Genomic DNA, 13,182 nt, shown 5'->3' on the forward strand with positions numbered 1-13,182 from the left:
ATGGTGGGGCTTGAAGCCAAAACCCCTTGGGTGAGAGGCGTTCACCAATAGCATTATACCATTATAACAATGGTGGGGCTTGAAGCCAAAACCCCTTGGGTGAGAGGCGTACACCAATAGCATTATACTATTATAACAATGGTGGGGCTTGAAGCCAAAACCCCTTGGGTGAGAGGCGTTCACCAATAGCATTATACCATTATAACAATGGTGGGGCTTGAAGCCAAAACCCCTTGGGTGAGAGGCGTACACCAATAGCATTATACTATTATAACAATGGTAGGGCTTGAAGCCAAAACCCCTTGGGTGAGAGGCGTTCACCAATAGCATTATACCATTATAACAATGGTGGGGCTTGAAGCCAAAACCCCTTGGGTGAGAGGCGTTCACCAATAGCATTATACCATTATAACAATGGTGGGGCTTGAAGCCAAAACCCCTTGGGTGAGAGGCGTACACCAATAGCATTATACTGTTATAACAATGGTGGGGCTTGAAGCCAAAACCCCTTGGGTGAGAGGCGGACACCAATAGCATTATACCATTGTAACAATGGTGGGGCTTGAAGCCAAAACCCCTTGGGTGAGAGGCGGACACCAATAGCATTATACCATTATAACAATGGTGGGGCTTGAAGCCAAAACCCCTTGGGTGAGAGGCGTACACCAATAGCATTATACTATTATAACAATGGTGAGGCTTGAAGCCAAAACCCCTTGGGTGAGAGGCGTACACCAATAGCATTATACCATTATAACAATGGTGGGGCTTGAAGCCAAAACCCCTTGGGTGAGAGGCGTACACCAATAGCATTATACCATTATAACAATGGTGGGGCTTGAAGCCAAAACCCCTTGGGTGAGAGGCGTACACCAATAGCATTATACGATTATAACAATGGTGGGGCTTGAAGCCAAAACCCCTTGGGTGAGAGGCGTACACCAATAGCATTATACCATTATAACAATGGTGGGGCTTGAAGCCAAAACCCCTTGGGTGAGAGGTGTACACCAATAGTATAATACCATTATAACAATGGTGGGGCTTGAAGCCAAAACCCCTTGAGCGAGAGGCGTACACCAATAGCATTATACCATTATAACAATGGTGGGGCTTGAAGCCAAAACCCCTTGGGAGAGAGGCGGACACCAATAGCATTATACTATTATAACAATGGTGGGGCTTGAAGCCAAAACCCCTTGGGTGAGAGGCGTACATCAATAGCATTATACCATTATAACAATGGTGGGGCTGGAAGCCAAAACCCCTTGGGTGAGAGAGGTTAACCAATAGCATTATACTATTATAACAATGGTGGGGCTGGAAGCCAAAACCCCTTGGGTGAGATGCGTACACCAATAGCATTATATTATTATAACAATGGTGGGGCTTGAAGCCAAAACCCCTTGGGTGAGAGGCGTACACCAATAGCATTATATCATTATAACAATGGTGGGGCTTGAAGCCAAAACCCCTTGTGTGAGAGGCGGACACCTATACCAATATACCATTATAACAATGGTGGGGCTTGAAGCCAAAACCCCTTGGGTGAGAGGCGGACACCTATACCATTATACCATTATAACAATGGTGGGGCTTGAAGCCAAAACCCCTTGGGTGAGAGGCGGACACCTATACCATTATACCATTATAACAATGGTGGGGCTTGAAGCCAAAACCCCTTGGGTGAGAGGCGGACACCTATACCATTATACCATTATAACAATGGTGGGGCTTGAAGCCAAAACCCCTTGGGTGAGAGGCGGACACCTATACCATTATACCATTATAACAATGGTGGGGCTTGAAGCCAAAACCCCTTGGGTGAGAGGCGTACACCAATAGCATTATACTATTATAACAATGGTGGGGCTTGAAGCCAAAACCCCTTGTGTGAGAGGCGTACACCAATGCCATTATACCATTATAACAATGGTGGGGCTTGAAGTCAAAACCCCTTGGGTGAGAGGCGTACACCAATAGCATTATACCATTATAACAATGGAGGGGCTTGAAGCCAAAACCCCTTGGGTGAGAGGCGTACACCTATACCATTATACCATTATAACAATGGTGGGGCTTGAAGCCAAAACCCCTTGGGTGAGAGGCGTACACCTATACCATTATACCATTATAACAATGGTGGGGCTTGAAGCCAAAACCCCTTGGGTGAGAGGCGTACACCAATAGCATTATACCATTATAACAATGGTGGGGCTTGAAGCCAAAACCCCTTGGGTGAGAGGCGGACACCAATAGCATTATACCATTATAACAATGGTGGGGCTTGAAGCCAAAACCCCTTGGGTGAGAGGCGGACACCAATAGCATTATACCATTAAAACAATGGTGTGGCTTGAAGCCAAAACCCCTTGGGTGAGAGGGGTACACCAATAGCATTATACTATTATAACAATGGTGGGGATTGAAGCCAAAACCCCTTGGGTGAGAGGCGTACACCAATAGCATTATACTATTATAACAATGGTGGGGATTGAAGCCAAAACCCCTTGGGTGAGAGGCGTACACCAATAGCATTATACCATTATAACAATGGTGGGGCTTGAAGCCAAAACCCCTTGGGTGAGAGGCGTACACCAATAGCATTATACTATTATAACAATGGTGGGGCTTGAAGCCAAAACCCCTTGGGTGAGAGGCGTACACCAATAGCATTATACCACTATAACAATGGTGGGGCTTGAAGCCAAAACCCCTTGGGTGAGAGGCGTACACCAATAGCATTATACCATTATAACAATGGTGGGGCTTGAAGCCAAAACCCCTTGGGTGAGAGGCGTACACCAATAGCATTATACCATTATAACAATGGTGGGGCTTGAAGCCAAAACCCCTTGGTTGAGAGGCGTACACCAATAGCATTATACTATTATAACAATGGTGGGGCTTGAAGCCAAAACCCCTTGGGTGAGAGGCGTACACCTATACCATTATACCCTTATAACAATGGTGGGGCTTGAAGCCAAAACCCCTTGGGTGAGAGGCGTACACCAATAGCATTATACTATTATAACAATGGTGGGGCTTGAAGCCAAAACCCCTTGGGTGAGAGGCGTACACCAATAGCATTATACTATTATAACAATGGTGGGGATTGAAGCCAAAACCCCTTGGGTGAGAGGCGTACACCAATAGCATTATACCATTATTACAATGGTGGGGATTGAAGCCAAAACCCCTTGGGTGAGAGGCGTACACCAATAGCATTATACTATTATAACAATGGTGGGGCTTGAAGCCAAAACCCCTTGGGTGAGAGGCGTACACCAATAGCATTATACTATTATAACAATGGTGGGGCTTGAAGCCAAAACCCCTTGGGTGAGAGGCGTACACCAATAGCATTATACTATTATAACAATGGTGGGGCTTGAAGCCAAAACCCCTTGGGTGAGAGGCGTACACCAATAGCATTATACCATTATAACAATGGTGGGGCTTGAAGCCAAAACCCCTTGGGTGAGAGGCGTACACCAATAGCATTATACCATTATAACAATGGTGGGGCTTGAAGCCAAAACCCCATGGGTGAGAGGCGTACACCAATAGCATTATACCATTATAACAATGGTGGGGCTTGAAGCCAAAACCCCTTGGGTGAGAGGCGTACACCAATAGCATTATACCATTATAACAATGGTGGGGCTTGAAGCCAAAACCCCTTGGGTGAGAGGCGTACACCAATAGCATTATACTATTATAACAATGGTGGGGCTTGAAGCCAAAACCCCTTGGGTGAGAGGCGTACACCAATAGCATTATACTATTATAACAATGGTGGGGCTTGAAGCCAAAACCCCTTGGGTGAGAGGCGTACACCAATAGCATTATACCATTATAACAATGGTGGGGCTTGAAGCCAAAACCCCTTGTGTGAGAGGCGTACACCAATAGCATTATACCATTATAACAATGGTGGGGCTTGAAGCCAAAACCCCTTGGGTGAGAGGCGGACACCTATACCATTATACCATTATAACAATGGTGGGGCTTGAAGCCAAAACCCCTTGGGTGAGAGGCGGACACCTATACCATTATACCATTATAACAATGGTGGGGCTTGAAGCCAAAACCCCTTGGGTGAGAGGCGTACACCAATAGCATTATACCATTGGGCTTGAAGCCAAAACCCCTTGGGTGAGAGGCGTACACCAATAGCATTATACTATTATAACAATGGTGGGGCTTGAAGCCAAAACCCCTTGGGTGAGAGGCGTACACCAATAGCATTATACTATTAGAACAATGGTGGGGCTTGAAGCCAAAACCCCTTGGGTGAGAGGCGTACACCAATAGCATTATACCATTATAACAATGGTAGGGCTTGAAGCCAAAACCCCTTGGGTGAGAGGCGTACACCAATAGCATTATACCATTATAACAATGGTGGGGCTTGAAGCCAAAACCCCTTGGGTGAGAGGCGTACACCTATAACATTATACCATTATAACAATGGTGGGGCTTGAAGCCAAAACCCTTGGGTGAGAGGCGTACACCTATACCATTATACCATTATAACGATGGTGGGGCTTGAAGCCAAAACCCATTGGGTGAGAGGCGTACACCAATAGCATTATACTATTATAACAATGGTGGGGCTTGAAGCCAAAACCCCTTGGGTGAGAGGCGTACACCAATAGCATTATACCATTATAACAATGGTGGGGCTTGAAGCCAAAACCCCTTGGGTGAGAGGCGTACACCAATAGCATTATACCATTATAACAATGGTGGGGCTTGAAGCCAAAACCCCATGGGTGAGAGGCGTACACCAATAGCATTATACCATTATAACAATGGTGGGGCTTGAAGCCAAAACCCCTTGGGTGAGAGGCGTACACCAATAGCATTATACCATTATAACAATGGTGGGGCTTGAAGCCAAAACCCCTTGGGTGAGAGGCGTACACCAATAGCATTATACTATTATAACAATGGTGGGGCTTGAAGCCAAAACCCCTTGGGTGAGAGGCGTACACCAATAGCATTATACTATTATAACAATGGTGGGGCTTGAAGCCAAAACCCCTTGGGTGAGAGGCGTACACCAATAGCATTATACTATTATAACAATGGTGGGGCTTGAAGCCAAAACCCCTTGGGTGAGAGGCGTACACCAATAGCATTATACCATTGTTATAATGGTGGGGATTGAAGCCAAAACCCCTTGGGTGAGAGGCGTACACCAATAGCATTATACCATTATTACAATGGTGGGGATTGAAGCCAAAACCCCTTGGGTGAGAGGCGTACACCAATAGCATTATACTATTATAACAATGGTGGGGCTTGAAGCCAAAACCCCTTGGGTGAGAGGCGTACACCAATAGCATTATACTATTATAACAATGGTGGGGCTTGAAGCCAAAACCCCTTGGGTGAGAGGCGTACACCAATAGCATTATACTATTATAACAATGGTGGGGCTTGAAGCCAAAACCCCTTGTGTGAGAGGCGTACACCAATAGCATTATACCATTATAACAATGGTGGGGCTTGAAGCCAAAACCCCTTGGGAGAGAGGCGTACACCAATAGCATTATACCATTATAACAATGGTGGGGCTTGAAGCCAAAACCCCATGGGTGAGAGGCGTACACCAATAGCATTATACCATTATAACAATGGTGGGGCTTGAAGCCAAAACCCCTTGGGTGAGAGGCGTACACCAATAGCATTATACCATTATAACAATGGTGGGGCTTGAAGCCAAAACCCCTTGGGTGAGAGGCGTACACCAATAGCATTATACTATTATAACAATGGTGGGGCTTGAAGCCAAAACCCCTTGGGTGAGAGGCGTACACCAATAGCATTATACTATTATAACAATGGTGGGGCTTGAAGCCAAAACCCCTTGGGTGAGAGGCGTACACCAATAGCATTATACCATTATAACAATGGTGGGGCTTGAAGCCAAAACCCCTTGTGTGAGAGGCGTACACCAATAGCATTATACCATTATAACAATGGTGGGTCTTGAAGCCAAAACCCCTTGTGTGAGAGGCGGACACCTATACCATTATACCATTATAACAATGGTGGGGCTTGAAGCCAAAACCCCTTGGGTGAGAGGCGTACACCAATAGCATTATACCATTATAACAATGGTGGGGCTTGAAGCCAAAACCCCTTGGGTGAGAGGCGTACACCAATAGCATTATACCATGGGGCTTGAAGCCAAAACCCCTTGGGCGAGAGGCGTACACCAATAGCATTATACTATTATAACAATGGTGGGGCTTGAAGCCAAAACCCCTTGGGTGAGAGGCGTACACCAATAGCATTATACTATTATAACAATGGTGGGGCTTGAAGCCAAAACCCCTTGGGTGAGAGGCGTACACCAATAGCATTATACCATTATAACAATGGTAGGGCTTGAAGCCAAAACCCTTTGGGTGAGAGGCGTTCACCAATAGCATTATACCATTATAACAATGGTGGGGCTTGAAGCCAAAACCCCTTGGGTGAGAGGCGTACACCTATACCATTATACCATTATAACAATGGTGGGGCTTGAAGCCAAAACCCTTGGGTGAGAGGCGTACACCTATACCATTATACCATTATAACGATGGTGGGGCTTGAAGCCAAAACCCATTGGGTGAGAGGCGTACACCAATAGCATTATACCATTATAACGATGGTTGGGCTTGAAGCCAAAACCCCTTGGGTGAGAGGCGTACACCAATAGCATTATACGATTATAACGATGGTGGGGCTTGAAGCCAAAACCCTTGGGTGAGAGGCGTACACCAATAGCATTATACCATTATAACAATGGTGGGGCTTGAAGCCAAAACCCCTTGGGTGAGAGGCGTACACCAATAGCATTATACCATTATAACAATGGTGGGGCTTGAAGCCAAAATCCCTTGGGTGAGAGGCGTACACCAATAGCATTATACTATTAAAACAATGGTGGGGCTTGAAGCCAAAACCCCTTGGGTGAGAGGCGTACACCAATAGCATTATACCATTATAACAATGGTGGGGCTTGAAGCCAAAACCCCTTGGGTGAGAGGCGTACACCAATAGCATTATACTATTATAACAATGGTGGGGCTTGAAGCCAAAACCCCTTGGGTGAGAGGCGTACACCAATAGCATTATAGTATTATAACAATGGTGGGGCTTGAAGCCAAAACCCCTTGTGTGAGAGGCGGACACCAATAGCATTATACCATTATAACAATGGTGGGGCTTGAAGCCAAAACCCCTTGTGTGAGAGGCGGACACCTATACCATTATACCATTATAACAATGGTGGGGCTTAAAACCAAAGCCAAAACCCCTTGGGTGAGAGGCGTACACCAATAGCATTTACCATTATAACAATGGTGGGGCTGGAAGCCAAAACCCCTTGTGTGAGAGGCGGACACCTATACCATTATACCATTCTAAAACTGGTGGGGCTCGAACCCAAAACCCCTTGGATGAGAGGCGGACACCTAAACATACCATTATATCATTCTAACAATGGGGAGGTTCGAACCCAAAACCCCTTGGGTAAGAGGCGGACATATATACCATTCCATTAGACCACAATCACCCGTTATATGCCAATTATTGAGATTAGAACTAACTACAATATTTATCTGCAGTGACTTTATATTAAAGCTGCCCTCTCACTGATTAACCGTTTTGACAATTTTTTTTAAATATTTTGTCTTGGAATTAGCCAATTTATGCGAAAATGCATGGAAACCATTGATATTAGACTGCTGACAAAAAATAAATCGCAGATTTTCATATCTAAGTTAAAAAATGATGTTGTATGCATTGTTTAAACCCTTAGTAACACTTTAAACCATAAAACATTAATTTTCGAACGAAAAAAATAAAGACTTGCGATCTGTTCTTTTGTCAGCAGTCTTTAATCGCTGACTTGCAGATGTTGACGCAAAAATTGGCTTAAAAAGTTGTCAAAACGGTCAATCTGTGAGAGTAACTGTTTTTCTGACGTTTTTAAAGAGGAACTTTCTACCCATGTATCATTCGGAACTCCTCGGCCATTTTATCGAAAACAACCTCGGATGTATGCCGGTACATCAGTTGAAGTAGTTCGTAAAATTTTGAATTATATCTTTAATTAAATGTATTGTTTTAGAGTTGTATTTATTGATCTAAGTTTAAATTGATTGCCAGTGAAGTGAATTATTACAAACAAAATTTTACTTTTTGAGTATGTAAACCGTCCAAATACATCCGAGGTTGTTTTCGATAAAATGTCCGAGGAGTTCAGAATGCCCATGTATGGTATTTGGGGTCGTGAAACTCTAGAAATCAATGTTATTTCGCCGGAAATTGGTCAATTGACTGTATAATATATAAGGAATCTATTTAGTGGTCTCTGACCATAAGCCATATCTCTCCCGTAACACCGTGCAAATGAGAGAGACTTTGCATAAGTTCAAGTTCACAATTGTTGTAAGACAAATAAGGTTTAAACATAGTCATTATGTTATAGTTTAATGACATGAAATAACATTTTGATTATTGAGAATGGGCGGATCGAGCGTAGAGAACGAGTCCTTCTTAATTATTAAAATATTAATTCATGTCATCTTACTGTCTTAGAATACCACCTCATTGGCTGACACATTGTCAACGCAAAATTTGACGCAGGGAGTTTGTATCGGATGAGTTGCAGTTGGCAAACCTTAAAATACCAGCGAAAGTTGAAATTCTTAAAGATTAAGCCTAGTACTTACTGATTGCCAATCTGCACTTTCATTGGCTGAAAATGTAGGTTATATTCTAACTTGTCTTATTCCATTACAGGAAAAAGGCTATGAAGCGAATGAGAGGCTCAGCTATGTGGAAAAGGTGATACAGCAGAGATTGCAAAATGTTCGGGATGTTTGTGCTAAAACAACCAAAGCGGACATCCGAGAAAACTATTCACCCATGGGCGAAGTTTGGTCCAGTATGGAGCATGGCATTCACTATTGCTCGACTCCTAAAATTGGCTGTACATACTGGAAGCAAGTAATGCGCTTCATTTCTGGCGATTATGACGCGAATCTAAACATTACAAATCCAGGAGACATTGATCGCCAATTTGCCCATGCTGGTCACTTGGAAAATATCCAAATAAACAGTTTGAAAAGTGCCATGGCTCGACGGGAAACGTCACAGGGTCGTTCATTTATGTTTGTTCGAGAACCATACAGTCGATTGTGGTCCGCCTACATTGATAAGTTTCTACTGCCTGACTTTTGGCGCTGGAGTGCACATGCTGTTATTAATACAATTCGAAGCAATGCCACGGATCACCAAAGAGAATGTGCAAATGACGTAACCTTCGCCGAATTTCTACAGTTCATTGTGGCGTCAAACCCCCAAACATTAAATGAACATTGGGCTCCAATTTCTAAAATGTGCGACCCTTGTCATGTATCCTATGACGTCATTGGCAAACAGGAAACGTTTGTCAATGACTCACACTTTATATTACAGAAATTCGGGTTAGGAAACCTGACATCTGCGTCCAGTTCAAGGGCGTTTGAAGAAATGACGATGTTGGCCAAATATAACTTTTATTTGGAACATTATATGCCAAAGGGCTGTTTTGACAAAGAAGATGTTGCATATCGACTATGGAAGGCGTTCCAGTACAATGGTTATATACACAGATCAATGGATATTCCAATTAAAAGCATGCGATCATACATGTTTGCTCAAAATCCGACGGAAATATTTTTGAAACATGCTCTTCAAATATTGAAATTCCAACATGTCCAAAATTTGGATATTAGAAATCAAAAACGCAATATGATGATAGAAACATACAAAAGTCTTCCTAAAAACCTTTTACAATCCATACAAAAGGTCTATGAAAATGACTTTGAGTTGTTTGGATATGGCAAATCTATTTTTGATGACGTATAATACTATGCGATTATATATGTTTTAAATACGGTTTTTATGAATACTTCAGATACGAGATTTTCACTTTTATTTCTCTGCGTTGCTTAACTTCTTCCTGCCAGCCAGCAAGAAATCTTTGTCACGTCTTCTTGTCTGTTCTCTAGTTAACAGAGTGTGTATACCACGTGATAAGTTACGTAATATATGCTATGTCGGAAGACAAAAACTTGACTAAAGTGAAGACTTAAATCAGACTTTTCATTTACAACACCATTTCAAATGAAACAAAGGGCAGTCTATGCCACTTAAAGAGCCCCGCATTTGTTTATTTCCGAAATTTGATAAGGTCATTAGTTTCATCAAACACTTCGACAAATCTGTTTCCAAAATAGTGTTTTGACAATGGTCCGTCAGACGACCGTATTGTGAAAAGGTTTGTCGAAGTGTTATAAGAAACTAAACTCTCAATCAAATTCTGGTAAAAGACCGAAGACGGGGCTCTGTAAGCGGCGTAGACTGCGCTATGCTTCATTTAAAATGATGAAGAAATAGTGAAGTCTTTGTCAAATCAAAGTCCTTTTTCAAATCAATATATTGCCTTCCGACGTAGCATTTATGAGGAATTCTTCACGTGGTATACACACACTGGTTAAGGATGTTGGAATTACGTACGTGTTACGTAAATCACACGTCGTTATATTAACGTTATAGGAACGTTATAGGAATTGAACGTGTCTGAGAGAGCAGTAGTTAAACGCATTGTACTGTTGACCGTTGTGTTATTTATTCAATATAAAATAGGGTTATTAGTACTGCGTTTTAATCCGGGCCCCGATTTCTCGAAACTTCTTAAGCTTAACAGGCTTAAGTAGATTATTTCAATTAGCTAAAATACATACTTAAATTGAACTTTTATGAAATGAAAATTGTTTATTGTGATAATCATACATTTAATTCCTATCTAAAGTATAAAAGTGCTTCAAGAAGTAAATATTACGCAAATACTTGAAGAACAAATTTAGCGAGCTTAATCCTGTTATAAGGGACTTAAGAAGTTTCGAGAAATTGGGCCCTGGAGGTTAAATTCTACTCGAGTGGATTTTTGCAGAATCAGATTTCACGAGGCGATAACCCTTTTATTATATACATTACTGGTTAGATCACTTAAAAGCCACATTTTTTTCATAATAAATGTCATTTTAACGACGCACTGCATAATTTTGTTTTATGACGTCATTTTAACATCACGCAACGATACTTGTTATGACGTGACGTCACAAGAGTGGAATACGGCCGTATTGCACTGGAGTGGAATACGAACAACCGCATTTTGCGATTTGTATTGGGTGTGGATTTATGATTGGTATATGATAAAATAGGGTTATTAGTACTGCGTTTTGATCCGGGAGGATGTATTCGACTCGGAGTGGATTTTTACAGATTCGGATTTCACGAGGCGCAAGCTTAGCATTTAATTAATACTACTGTACCATATTTTGCCATATGTATTGCGTGTGGATTTATATTCTATACAGTACAGTATGTTTTATTTAAAAAAAAATGAGTAGAAAATGAGGTATCATATGCCATTTTACAATGAAAGAGATAAATTAACACATGTTTATAGTGCAGACGACACTCTGACTATATTCATTTAACAAATTTTGCGAAAATTTAATAATTATCAAGGGAGGGAACTCTTTCACAGCGCCGAATGTTTAATTGTCCGCCCTTCTTTATTTACGGTTATTTACGGTTATTTACGGTTGTCAGCTGTAAATTGATCAGCTGTAACAACTTGTCAAAAAATGTCTTTGTTTCCACCAACATCTCAAAAATAACAATATGAAAGGTAGAATCATATTTTACTCTTTTTGTACTCGTGCCTTTTGTTTTTCTCCTGGAATGCTCCCAAATTGCACTATTTTGCTTCTAATTTAGAAAGAGATCATTAGGGTGGGTATCCCCGAACTCACCTAGAACCATCGGGCCTACAAGTTTTTTAAGGCCTAGCTACGCCCCTGGCCCCAATTTCTCGAAACTTCTTAAGTCCCTTATAACAGGATTAAACTAATCTCACTATTTTTGTTGTTCTATAAAATGTGTTATATTTAATTCTTCAAGATTTTTTAGAAATTTTGTAGGAATAATCTGTATGATTATCAGAATAAACCATTTTTCATTTATCAAAATCCATTTTCAGTATGTGTTTTGGCTAAATGAAATAAGCGACTTAAGTTTGTTAAGATTAAGAAGTTTCGAGAAATCGGCGCTTGATCTGTATATGTTGTTGTATGCTGATGGCACTGTTATATTGTCAGAATCAGTTTCTGATTAACTGTGTGTTCTAAATGCCATGCAGTGTTATTGTAACCAGAAGAAATTATAAGTCACTTCCAATGAAACAAAAATGGTTATAGAAATTGTAGTTATATACAGTCGAACCCCGTTAGCTCGAACTAGCTTGGCTCGAATTCCTCGCTGGTTCGAACTAGATGTAGAGGATCATTATTTACACTGAAGGTTAACAATCCCGCTTGGCTCGAATTTTCCGAGGCTCGAGGTATTTTCGCCGGTCCCTGGGAGTTCGAGCCAACGGGGTTAGACTGTACCATATTTATATTATAGCACTAACAAATTGGACATAGATGACAACGTCAGCTACCTGGGTGTCTGTTGCAATTATAACTCCAAGTTTCGAAAAACGAAAAAGCTTTTGTGTGACCAAGCTGGCAAAGCTATGCACTATGCTTTGCACATTTAGAACGAACATGTAAACTATATAATCCTAAGTATATATTATCTGATTCCCATTTTATGCTTGGTTGCATTTCTTACTATGATTTACGTCTTCAGTACAATATTTTCAGTTCATGGAATATATTTCAAATAATTTTAAGGCTTTAATGTATTCAAAAAACACAAACACTATAAGATATGTGTCTTAATATAGTTACATCTTTATTTTAAGAAGGTAACACATTATGACATAATTACAGTGTCAACTATAAAACATCCTATTTTCAATATGGCCTTCTAAAACAAAACATAATGACATCTTTACACAATTCACACATGTATACATACTATTATTCAAATATCATCAACTACGAAAAACAACAAGTCATATAAAGCATTAATAAATTATAATTAAACATGTTAATTATGTTAAACTCAAGTATACAATTCACACATGTATACTATCATTCAAATAGCAGAAAGGATAACAATAATTAAGAAATATAGCACACCACTGAGAGCCAGTCAGCCAACGAAGGTGTATAT

This window comes from Mya arenaria, chromosome 14 (genome assembly GCF_026914265.1).
Source record: "Mya arenaria isolate MELC-2E11 chromosome 14, ASM2691426v1".
In the NCBI taxonomy this organism is placed as follows: Eukaryota; Metazoa; Mollusca; class Bivalvia; order Myida; family Myidae; genus Mya; species Mya arenaria.